General features: G+C 38.5%; 1 long non-coding RNA gene across 1 annotated transcript in view; it reads left to right on the forward strand.

Annotated features, from left to right (window-relative positions):
- The first annotated feature begins 595 nt into the window (after positions 1 to 595).
- The window catches only part of LOC133492985 (uncharacterized), a 41,777-nt gene continuing 29,071 nt past the window's right edge, over positions 596 to 13,301 (forward strand). The window contains exon 1 of the long non-coding RNA XR_009792814.1: positions 596 to 686. This is a non-coding gene — a long non-coding RNA (uncharacterized LOC133492985). The remainder of the gene's footprint in view (positions 687 to 13,301) is intronic.

The raw sequence follows: 13,301 nt of genomic DNA on the forward strand, positions 1-13,301 counted from the left end.
AGTCTCAAGATTCCCCAAATTACAGCAACCCAGCATAGAAACCACAAAAGAATGAATGTTTTCTGCAATATCAAGATGATTGTTTTTAGTAAAACACATGCAATGATACAAGAGTAAAATACATTGAGTGATATGTTTGTAAGTAGGCTTTAATCCCAAAACAAACACACCTAAAACTTCATTGGGGTGTATCCAGATTGTTAAACTTTGAGTTTGACAAGGACACGGTCATGTTTTTTTGTGGATAGGGAGTTTGGAAAAAATACAGGAATAAGATAATGAAGTGGCTCAATACAGAAAAGCTTGAAATCAATCGGATTGGGAGCCAGCAAAGTTATTTAAGATCAAGAAAGATCCACTCACTGGAAGGAGTTCTCAAAGTAAGCAGTTTCTGAAATGACTTGGAAGGGAGATTAAAGAAGAGAGAAATGTAGTTTGTATTCCATGTAAACGTCAAAGGCACTGGTGACAATGTTTGCCAATGTACAGAAAGTGTCAATTAGTGGTGTTTTAACAATCCGCTGTCTGATAAACTGATTCTGATCTATGCTCGCTCTTTCAATACATTGCATCATACAATTGCCTTTGATTTCTTTTCATTTCGTTGCATCACATCCTTCCATTGGATATCTTTTTTCAAACTCATCACTTCACCGTTGGTCATCGGATTAAGACAAGGGACAGAGGTAAGGCAGAAGAATGTTTCTCATCACACGTCTGAAATAAGTTGATGAATTTTCCTATTATTCACAGTTGTTCTGATCTTTTAAATAGTCGTGGTCTGAATTAGCTACTAAAATATTGGGTCGTCAAAAAAGTTAAGTACCTGTTTTTGTCCCAATAAGATTCGCATATACTGTTAACTTCAGCCGTTGATCCCCGCTGAAGTCTCAACATCAAAATTGCAGAGATGCAAAGTTGTGCCCTCAATCCAGTTGTCAGTCTTTGTCCAGGAGATTCTTGACGTTCCATTCCAACAACATCGGCGTAACATGAGTTCGAATGGAAGTTGGAATGCACGGAGTTAATATTTGATAACGAATGGTGACTCATTGGTAAAGTCGGAATTACAACCACCAAACGAGAACAATTTTCTGCCTTTCATCCTGCATTTCCTTCCATAACTGGGAATGAACACAAACTAGTAGTGTATTTAAACTGCTGTATGATTATTAAAATCATTTGTAGTTTTTAAATAATGAAAAACAGGTTATTTGTATTAGAGGCTGTCCAAACACACGTTTACGTAATGCAGGGGATGATCTGATTCACTCATTTTTGTTTAACAAGGGGGTTAAGACACAAGGTCAGATGCTAGGATTTTATTGGGAGACTTTTGCTGTTTGGATGGTTCTCATGACTGATTTGTCTTGATTGATCCCTTATGGTGTCGCATCCCCTCCCTAGTGGATTTCCCATATTGCACCTCACTTCGATGTTTCCCTTGACATTCCTCCCTGTTCGCATCGGCATGCTGTTTATGCGTGTTACTCACGAATGAATTCATTGAAAAATTGCCACCATGACAGCAGTTTAAGCGGACATCCCGAGCATGCCGTGTCCTTTCCAGGAATCAATGGTGTACAGTTTGTACGCTCACAAAGCCGACAAAATAACTCAATTGTGGTGAGCTAGTGCGAAAGCTCAGAGATGGCCGAACATTAAATGGGAAAATCGCTGTCCAATGGAGTAATAGAGGCTGCCCTACGAGTCAGTACAGGGCAAACAAAATGGTATGTAATGTATAGTATAATGCTTGTTTAGGTCAGTGTTTTCACAGTCACCCTCACGATGTAGCAGCATTTAGTTGCTTCCCTATACTTAATGCCTGCGTGCACGGGAGCTGTTTTACGACGTTCACAAAATGCAAGCACACGATACTGGATCTGGGTCAGTGGAATTTAGGACACAGTCAGAATTGTAAAGCCTTCCATTATATGTTGGGCTGAATACCAGCCTCCATCTGTTGCAAAGAAAAATATGGGAACACTTTGGAATTCTGAATGATTGCCCTATTAAAAAATGGGTTTTACAAAAAAAAAAAAGAAAATCTTGATCTAGATATGACTCATCCCTCACAAAACCTTACATTAAGAAATGGTAAGTCACTGTAAATGACGAATGGGTCAGAACTTTTGCAACTCTCCTTAGGAGCGACTGTGACTGCAACAGCACAGTGCCGGATGTTTTAGACAGGGGTTCGTGGTTAACGGCTGCTTGTGGTTATGGGCCATCATACATTGCTATTATTAATAAACAAACAAACTGAAACATGATAATCAAGAAATTTTGCAGAAGAAGTTTAGAATATATGTCTGCCAACTGAAGATTAACGGAACATGGGTGATGCAACAGGACAACAATCCCAAGGACAGAAGTAAATCATCAACTGAATCATTTCAACAAAAGAAAATGCACCAACCGGAGAGGCCCAGACAAAGTTCTGACCTCAATCCGACTGAGATGAGAACATGACTGAAAACAGGACCGCAAGAAAGACTTTCAGACCATGCATTCAAAGAATAATAAAATAATGAGAAGCAGTTCTGCAAAATGTCTTCCTAGTCATTGTGTAAGTATAATGTGCAGCCATAGAAAATATTAGGGTGAGGTTTTTGCTACCAAACAAGATTCAGCCTGCTTTTACATCTCAAGGTTAACATTTTTTATTTCCTCTTGCACAGTGAGGTTTACAAGTTGTTGAGTGAAAACATGGAACTCTATAATTTCTCATTTGGTATTAATTTAAGAACTGTGTTTGTTTATTGTAGCAACATAATATAAATAAAGGGAAAAAATCAAGAGTGACGTTAATGTGTCGGCAATTTTGAAAAGATGGAATTGAATATAATTGCAGATTCCAAATCTGAAGCGGGCATGGGGTTATGTCAGGTGAATGGAGGGAGAGGATCTGAGTTTGTGGCCTGGACTTGGGACAGCTTGTGGTCAGCATGTGGGTGTGTGTGAGGGTTGGACTTGGTTGATGTCGTGGAAATGGAATTAATGATAATATGATGACAGAAATCCAGGTAATTCCAAAGTGTTTACATAGTTTTTCCTCCATACGATATGTATCCCTTTGCCAATTTGGTGGGGATCAGACATGGACCCCTCTGTCTCTTGTTGCATTCTTAACTACTCAGTTGCAGCTACACCTTCATTTATTTCAACTCTTAGCACTCACTTTGCTTTCAGAAACAAAGAGCCCCAGCCTTGTGGGAATCTCCCCTTTTTACCTGATTAGCCACTCTGTCTGCACGCTTCTCACAAACAGATTAAATTACATATTCTCCTTAATTAAAACAGTATTCGACTAGCTGCATAACAGCTGGTTACGCGCAACAATGATTATGAAATAACCCCGTTAAAGCCCCATAGGAGCCACCTGGCTGACGTAAATTCAGGTTGAGGCTTCAGCTATGAAGACAAAGCTCATTACAAACACTTCATCGAATGAAATGGTGAAACAATTGTGCATGACCTACACTTGCAATCACAGAAATACTAAGGTAGAATGTCAGAAAACATCTTTATTCATGTTAATGCCATTTTACACAACATTATCTCCTACTAACTAAACGCGGTGTGTTGTTGTTGACATTTTTTGTACCAGGAGGTCAATGCCCACAGCTAATATTCAAATTGTTGACCAATTAGTTTTAGGAATTACTTGTTGGCACCGCTTGGGGGTTCGATGTAAAAATAATCCTTCAAATATCGCTAACTCCCATCAATGCCTACTGAGCATTTAATCATAAGCATGTGCGCAATCCACGCAAAGCGCAAAGCAATTATAAATGCCTGCAGGCGAATTGTAACAGGTAGTGACGGCTGTTAATGGATTAATTTTTATCCAAAAATGGATGGACCCCCTGCCTCAATCGAAATTGTGTTTTTCTGTGTGTTTGCAGTGCAGCCCCACTGGCTGCTGTTCCACATTACATGCCATGTATGATCCTGCAGAAAATTAAGAAGGGAAAATAAATCTGGAAAAAAAGGGTTTCTCCTTTATGTCGCCCTAAACTCTTAAGCTCATTGATTAACATGATTAAGTCTCATCAAATAAAAATAACACAATTCACCCCCACCTGAGTGGGAACAGATTCATCAGACATCACTAATCATCATCATCATCATTAAAGCAGCTACAGTTTGATACATGTGTTAAGCCAATCATGTTTAGCCTTTAAACTGGGAACGGCTCATTTCTAATCAGTAATTTAAAGTTAATTTCTTGCTCTTTGTTTATTGCTCCTTTAAAGTCACAAAGAGGTCACGGTGACATTATCTTGGGAGATATAAATTAGCATGCATCAGCGTCGTCGTTATTCCACGTCCCCCAAAAGATGAATAAAATATCTATCGAGCTGTCTCTTTGTATGTAAGTATACATTTGTTGCATGCATGTTTTAAAATCCTTACGCTGACTTGTCAACACTGTCTGCCTGGAACAATGGCTTCCTTTGGTCGTGTATGCTTCTCTTGGGTTTGCGACAATAAGCAGCAAGATAAAAGGACAAGTTTTACAAAGCTCGCAGTCTAAGCGAAGCATCACATTGATATTTACTTTGAAACAGGCATCAAAGGGTAATGGGTAATTTGGCAACACACCATCCATCCATTTTCTGAGCTGCTTATCCGCGCAAGGGTCACAGAAGTGCTGGAGCCTATCCCAGCTATCTTCGGGCGGGAGGTGGGCAACACCCTGAACTGGTTGCCGGCCAATCACAGGGCACATATAAAAAAACAGTCTCCAATTTATGCATCTTTTTGTGATGTTGGTTTCTGAATTTTGGGAATAAAGCTTTTAAAGCTTTTAACATTCAGATTTTGGTTTGAAAAATTGCAGTAAAACTTCTACTTTAGTGTCATCACTTGACCTTGCTCAGGAGTACCTTGCCAGTAACCAGGATCCAAATTGACCTTTTTTTTTGTTTTTTACAACAACTACCGTAGTTGCAATTCCCCGCAGTATTGTACCATGTCAGATATTTTTGGTGAAACAATGCAGCTGATTGTTTCCTGCTGGAATTTTTCAACCAAGGAAAATCAGTTGTGTACGATGATAATTGCACACTTCCCAAAGGCGATTAGTGTAATTTAGTTTTTAATGTAACAATTATTCAATCGACACAATATGTGTGGAGTTGCTTCAGGGAAATCCGACAGTTCATAATTCTTACAGTTAATTTGATAATTCCGGGTGTTTCATTTAACGATGTGCACGAGTTGCCAAACCAGAGTGATGTCTCCTAATCTCATGGCAATGATAATTCCTCTGTAAAGAGGCTTTACACCTTTTCTGCAGTCTATGAAGGTGAGAATTATTGCAAGTGTAAGAATCTGTGTGTATACGCCAAAGAGCAGATTTTCGATGAGTCAGCTGTAGGATTTGAAAATTGGGCAAGGGAAAAATATGGAATCGGCAGATGTGAAATAAGAGACAACGCCGTCAATAATTCATGGTGCTATGACTTGTACTGTATAGTCCTATTTGAGCGATTGTATTTTGCATGTATCTCAATACCACAGGGCATATCCCTCCGATGAATTTTTATGAACTTTCTATCGTGTCACCCTGCGCTGGCGGAATGATTTAAAAAAAAAAAAAAAAAAACGTTGACAATCTCTCAGGGATGCTGACAATCTGGTAATAATGCAAACCTCCAAGGACAAAAAAAAAATTCCATATGGAATAATTGATTCGTACTTCTAATCTTTGCATGAATGATGTGTTTACACTTTCAAGGTCAAGATTTTGAGATTGTCTTGAAGCATGGACAAAGATTTATTTATACATCTCCAAAATAAAATTCATAACTTCAAAGATTTATATCGTTCATGTTGGCACATTTTTTTGAATAGAAGCCTGGAGCAGAGGCAGAAACACATGCATAAAAAATTGATTAGTAGTGAATGTTTACTGGCTACGTGTACTCAAATTACAACTTTGGCACAGTTGTTGTGTTTTGCTGCAAATTCAGGAAAGCGTTACACATTATTGCTGACAAAGTTCCAGAATTACCTCTGTTGGAAAAGAAGCGGATACATACAAGGACATACGTCAGTACAAGAGACAAGAAACCAGCTCAAATACGAAACACTAAGTGTCAGCTGGAACGGTATTGCCATGTGTTCATGTTCATGCACAAGGTTGTGCATGGGTTCCCAACTGGGACATGTAGTGTACTTAATGTGATCTTCTGACTGAGAATTATTGATGGTGACCATCAGATTGCATGATAGAAATAACTACAATGACTATAAATAATCCACAATGTCAGGGAAATGACAGTATTTCACTGATGTCGCATGACGTGACTGCACACACCGTATCCACATTACTGCATTTTTCAAACACACGTGCAGTCGGAGAGGTCCACTGAACAAAATTTACTTACAGTCGGCTTGTACTATTGTGCGCAGTACTTTCCAGTTATATTATGCATTCACTTACACACTTCTCACTCACAGAGCAACTTGTGAGGTTCAATGTCCTCAATGGATCAAAAATGATGCCTTTTGGTGGTTGGTTCTTTGCGGACCCGAAATTGGCTGTTTTTATTTTTACAGCTCATACATATTTTGAACTAAAAGTTCATGACTTGACAAGTGAAAGCTGTTTCAGTGAGCTTTCCATTTGTCACCAAGCGAAAAGCGTGCAAGCACAGCTACAAACCCTGTAAGGTGCGAGGGAAAGGAAAAAGAGTGTGATAATATTTCAGGGCGAATGGAGGGAAAGAAGATCCTTGACACGCTATCGAAGAAGTAACTCACAAACTGACAAAGGCTCCAATGAGCAGCAACAAAATCTACCTTGATGGAATATGTTCCGTTCAACCACAGCTTTCGTTTGATGGCCTCAATTGTCTGACTTCTGCTTCAGCCCATTTGTCATTTGTTTGGATCTTGAAAGACACTGTATGAGTTAAATATAATATAGGTCCGCAGTGCATAATGCATGTCGGGGAGAATTGTAAATGTAAACAGAAAGATCATCACGCTTGTATGGGCTTTGTCATGTTACATGTCTGCCCAAACGTCCAATGTTTGGTGGGGTCCTGCAGCGTTACTTTCCCTTAGCTGGTAGCTAAAGCTTGGCAACGTACCAAAAGAGCCAACTAATTGAATTAAAAAATACAGAAAAACACAAGTACAAAGTTGAAGGCGACCTAATTATATTTTTATTGGTCCAGGCACATATTCACAGCCAATTGAATTGGGCTGTTTTTGAAACCAGCAGGTGCTTGTGCTGAATGTGTTCAAGTATCCCTTTGTTTCTCCAGGTCCGATAGGCCTACCAACAACTTGTTGACTTAAAATGATGTGATTAGACCACAATATTTTGGATGAAACCCAACTGCCAAGATTATAGTTGAGTGCCTCCTTCCAGAATGTCACATAGAGGAAGCCCATAGAGGTTCAAATTTATAGCAGAATCATGATCATTTTTTTTTTAAAGGGGAAATCCAGTGCTTTGCATGAACAATGTATCCAATAGGTAATGGAATATGTACTCTATTTTGACAATGTGATGTTAAATCATCTCTCATTTAATGGTGTTTTAAGAAGATTTTTAATGACAATTACAAATTTTCAGGGGCGCTGCCATTTTCGTGAGTCACATGACTTTGGTGCGCGGATGTGACGTGTAAGGTGCCTCACCAAAGGTTCGATTACATACCTTATTAACCTTATTAACCCTAACACTATTAAATGAGAGAAGATTTAACATCAGATTGTCAAAATAGAGTACATATTACATTACCTATTACACACATTGTTAATGCAAACCAGTGGAATTCCCTTTTAAAGTCTCTCTGATATACAGCATTTAATGAATGAATAACTAACATATTAGATAAGCACATCAAATAAATGTGACATTTATATGAATATGTAAAAATGTGTAGACGCAGCAAATACTTTTGTTTGAACAGATTGCTCTCTCTCTCGTCTTTGACAGACAAGCGCCCAGTTTTGTCCTCAGCTGACGCGATGCATCACCGGCCTCTTGTTTGCCTGTGATTATCAAACCCACTCGTGTTCTATTTCTACCATGCATTAACCTTTGAAATCATAGCGTGTCGTTCGCACCCCTGTTCTCAAAGTGACACCAAAAGAGCAATGTAAACAACAGTCATTTGCAATATTTCGGGGTCATTTGTACCAAAGATTCAACATGTACACCGTCATGCTCTGCATCCTAATTATAAATTTGCAAATGACTTGTCGCGATATCCCGTACTGGTTTGTGTGCAATGTAAAGCTACTGAGACTAGATTGCAAAAACTAGTATTTTGAAATTCTGGATGATTCGGATGAATCCGTAAGGCAAATATATGTGCTGTTACAAAGTAGCATAAGCTATTCTGTTAGCGCAGCTATTTAGTTGCATTCACACTCACTCACACTGTTATTGCACAAGCTGTGCTAGATCCTAAATCATTTTAACGGTGCTTGAGAAAGGATTACCATTTCTCAAGTGGATTTGAACTCAAACAAAGAACAACATGTTTTGCTCATTTTTTGATGGGCGAGGTTAGTATGATTACGACTCACTACAGGCTCCACTTTGAAGAAGAAAGAGGAAATATTCAAAGGAAAGCTCGCGACCTGGTTATGAAGCGATAATGGCATGGCATCACAGCAAGGTCTAGCAAAAGCATTTCTCAGCATGCTTTTTCTTAAGAAGGAAATGTATAAACTCTTAACTTAAACCCCATGTAATTTACCTTTTTATATAAACATATAGCAGTCACACTGCGTGTGAACTAAGCTCTTCCTAATATAACATGTAATAAATATGCATTTGTGCAACCAGAAGTATGCATATTTGTACACACCATCCTTATTCTGGATATTGCTGTCAATCAATTTAGCTATAAATTATAAGTTACGTTAGTTTTATCGTGTCTGGTGCATGTTTTTGTTTCGTTTAATCAAACTCAATCTGTGGAAAGTTTTAAAAGTGAGGAAAAAGTTGTTGTTTTTTTTTTTCTTTCCTGTTGCCATGACATTCTCACGGTGTTTTTAAAAGAAGAAATTCCCTTCCCTTCAAAATGTCAAAGCCTATCTCAGGATCAGGATCATCTTTAGAAATTGTGACATTGGAGTTGACTCATTTTTGTTTAAAAAGTGTATTTTTTTTTCTTTTCTTTCGCTACAATGTTGACTGCCAGAAATGTTCCAAAGAAGCCCTAAAGGGTTTCTCTCTGCTTTCTGGTAATTCATGGTAATTCTCCCAACCAAATCCCAATTTATAAATAATTTCAAGCCTAAAAGAAGATTTTGACAGGAGGAGCTATCGCTGCTGGAATACAAGTAGCTTCTTTATTTTTATTCTCTACTGCTAACTCTTTTCTGACGGCCAGGACAGCATTTTTCTGTTCGTTAAAAAAAAAAAAGACTGAAAAAGTTTCTTTTAATTTGAATATAATTTTAAAGGCTTGCAATTGTACCTACTGTATAAGGCTGGAACTCTCTTAGTACTTTATAAAATAGATGTGACGTGCCTTACAACTAATTACATTCTGGAAATGGTGTCTCTACAATGAGTGTCATGACAGGTGCTCTTATCCTATCGCAGAATTCGGAGCCATTTTATTGTCTTGAAATTTCTATGCCAGACTTGCAATAATTTATTCTGACCGTCACTTGAGCTGCACACCCACTTCGTTCAAAGCTTTCATCTTAGTTAAGATGTGCTGGTGTACAATGCCGACTTGTTTTATAAGCACTAAAAATGTTTTTGTTTAACATGGGGGTTAAGACAAAAAAAAACATAAGCTTCATTAGAAAAAAATTCAGTGTTTGCTGAGTTCAAAAATCTTATCTGTAGTTTGCATGTAATGTAATTTTGGCACTTTTAATAATGACTGTACCCCATTGGGCAATACCATGTCAAGCGGATCAATAGATGGACGCACAAACACTGGAACTTAATTGTTGTCAGTAAGACTGAAAAACAAAACATTACAAAATCACAAAAGCCACAATTATAAAATGTTGATAAAATTGCTGCTTGTGTCCATCCACAGGCTGATGCTCAGTCCTTCAGAAAAAATGGGACGTTAGTGTTGTTATATTTCTTTGATTCAGCAGATGTCAATTAACACCAAACACCCCCCCCCCCACCCCCGGAACAAAGAAAAACTAAAGGGGGCTGTGATGAAAACTTGGAAAATTGTCACAAAAAGATGCAAAACTTTTGAGCATAAAATGCAATTTTGTCTTCTATGTCTCCTTCTATTACTCTCATGCTTCCTGTCGACACGTTTTGCATTTTTATTTTTTTTTTTTAATAGGTATGCAGCTCCAGCTTTACTGGTCACCCTGTCTCTTACAGTCGAAGGCCGCTTCATTGGCTGTGGTGAAGTTTCCATCATTCAGAGAAGTCTTCAACCGCAGACTACAAAATAATTCATCCTCGGGCGGGTTTTTGCATTTTGAAAGATGCCAACTGCAATGCTTTTGCAGAGTGTTCAGGGACAACAAGTGTTAATGGCTGTAGTTATTAATTTTTTAGAAGTGTTAATTTTGATAAAACGGACTGCCCTCACGCATGACGTCGGCATATCCACTCAACAACCCTTCAGCAGGCACCAGAAAATGGCCAGTGCAGTACAGAAAATGGATGTTTACTTCTGTTTTGTCGCTGTTCAATGATATATGCTGATTACATTACGGGAGTTTTGGCCACTTTGGTTGGTTTCAGAAGTTTCAGAGAAAATGCAAACATTGGCACGTAGAATAATCACTTAATAAAATGAGAAAACTGTGTACGGTATATTAGTGCTTAGTCTGAAGCAGGCAATGGAGTCACAGACAAATAATCAGATTGCAATAGACTGTAGAGAAGAAAAAAAAATAAGGCTCATTTTTATTGTGCAAGGTGGTGTCACCTTGGCAACAGGCAGTTTGAGGCTGTTGTGAGTGACAAAAAAAAAAGAAACTTTTTTTGGGAGGGGGGGAATTCTGGTTTTCTTACCTTCTGTTGTTGTTGGAAGTGCAGTTTTATTTGGGGCCATCTGTTGGGGAAGCAGTATCAGATTCAAAAGCATGAAGCGTGAACACACCAATTAAGGCTTTGTTCTTTGAATACACGTATCTATAAGATGATTATTGAGAAGAAAGGATGCTACACAAACCTTTGGCTTATGACTAACTCTACTGCGATTTACAGCAACTTCCAACTCCCATCACCTGGATCTCAAATCAACGTTCCCCATTGAACTAAATCGATTTTAAAGTTAAAAATATTAATGGTAATAATAACAGAGTAAAATAATAATAATAAATCATTCCATATGTGGTGTTAATTTCGAAGTTCCCTGGAAAAAATAAAAGCTTCTTATTGTGAAAGACCTATCATGCTCCACATAATGGCAGACTGCCAGAGAGAAGAGGGAAACAATGCATGAAATCGGATAAAGTCAGATCAGAATCAGGCCGCTTCCGAACCAAGATATAAAGCCACGATGAATCCTACGCCTGCCACTGTGGCTGCATCATAAATGCAAGCGTTGGATAAAACCCACATTGTTTAATGTGTTCAGTGAACGTGAACACAGTAGTGTCAAATATGCGGCACTTGAAATGTAAATACACAAGATACAAGCAATAGCACCTGGGCACATTTTATTCTCTTTTACTCTTGACCTACAAAACGTAGTCAAACAGATGCTAATCTACGGACAAAGAGAATAAATTAACATTGGCAATGAGATTCTGTTCATGGCAAAAATATTGGAAGTAAATCGGTGATGGTACATACATCAAAATTTCGACGTCACTGAAAACTTTAGTCGACCTCAGTCAGACGATTAACTTTGGACGCTCATTTTTTTTTCTCCCCTTCACTCTTTGGAATAGCTTTTCCCAAGTGCAAACACAATGGACTGGGTGAAGGTAAGTCCAATAGCATAGAACTAAAAAAAGGATTTTATCATCGGCATATCACTTGGACCTCAATTGGCTTCAATAGCCAACATCAAAGGGGTTCCGCAGCGTGTTCGGCTTTCCTTTGGCTTTTTGGGATCATATATCTTAACTTTATTTGCGCTGTAACTGTCAGCATTGTTAAAAACTCCTACCCATAAATATTAAAGATTAAAAGAGATAAAGATTCATAGTAATAATAATAAACCATTTCAAAAATAAAATGTTTTCGAGCTGAATTATATAAGATCTCACATCATCTCTCGAAAGGAATTGCTGAGATTCTGAGTGATTAAGGTGCAGTGTGTTGGGTATTTTTTTTTTCCCTCCTCGATCTGTTCAGGAAGTGGGCAGGAAATAATAAACCCATTGAATATTTACGCTCTCAAATCTTTTTGTGTGATTCGTCTGCACTCCACAGCATAAACAACCCCTCAGTTTGTTTCTAGGGATTTTGTCCTTGTGATGAACTGGCTTTTGTTGTAGCTGGGTTTGAAGTGCACTGCAAACTTTTGGGGGAAATTATTTCCAGTTTCTCGGACAAACCCGCCTCATGAAAAAAAAAACCCAAAACATTCCACATTGTTTTTTTTTTTTGTTTTTTTTTCCATCTCAAGGACTGGGTGTAAAGACTCTTCTCCTGGCAGATTTGCCAAATACCTGGTCAGGATACCTTCCAGTAGAACTTTCCTGATGTGATCTGTCTTCCGTTGGCTTGACTGGGATCTTTTTTGTTCTATCTTGAAGGATATTGAGAACCCTTAACTTGTATTAGTGTGAAGTCAAAGAAAAGGTATTGGTCTGTTTGGCTAGGTTTTCTGGAGATTGCAATATCGAGGCTTTCATCCTTTGCCTTCCTGAATTTGCACACCAAAAACGGCAATGTGTTCTGTTTGATGTCCTCCCCTGGTGAACCTGATGTTGTCGTCCTAAGTTGTGTTGCGTGTAAACACTTTACTTTGCAGGCTTTGATCTGAACCCTTCCGTCATCCATTCTTCTTAACATCAGGTTTTCTTACCGACAGATTGGTCAAAGGGGTCCCTCAATTTTCTTTTCTGCTTGTCCGCATTAGGGATGCGGTTTCAGATTAACCAGCTGACTATGGGCAGGACGGGGGAGGCACAGTGCACCATGGGCTGGTTTTCTGACAGTAACAGTGAACAAAGAGACAAAACAATCGTTATATTCACACCGGGCAATTAAACTCATACGCATGTTTGGGGATTGTGGCAGGTAGCCAGAGTAACTGGACGAAATGGGGAGAACATGCAAATCCCACAGAATACAATACAGTATTTAACTCAAAAAGTCTTAGAGTGTACATATTGTTTTATGTTGCTATGAGAGGTGGTTTCCAATC

This window comes from Syngnathoides biaculeatus, chromosome 19, assembly GCF_019802595.1.
Source record: "Syngnathoides biaculeatus isolate LvHL_M chromosome 19, ASM1980259v1, whole genome shotgun sequence".
Lineage (NCBI taxonomy): Eukaryota > Metazoa > Chordata > Actinopteri > Syngnathiformes > Syngnathidae > Syngnathoides > Syngnathoides biaculeatus.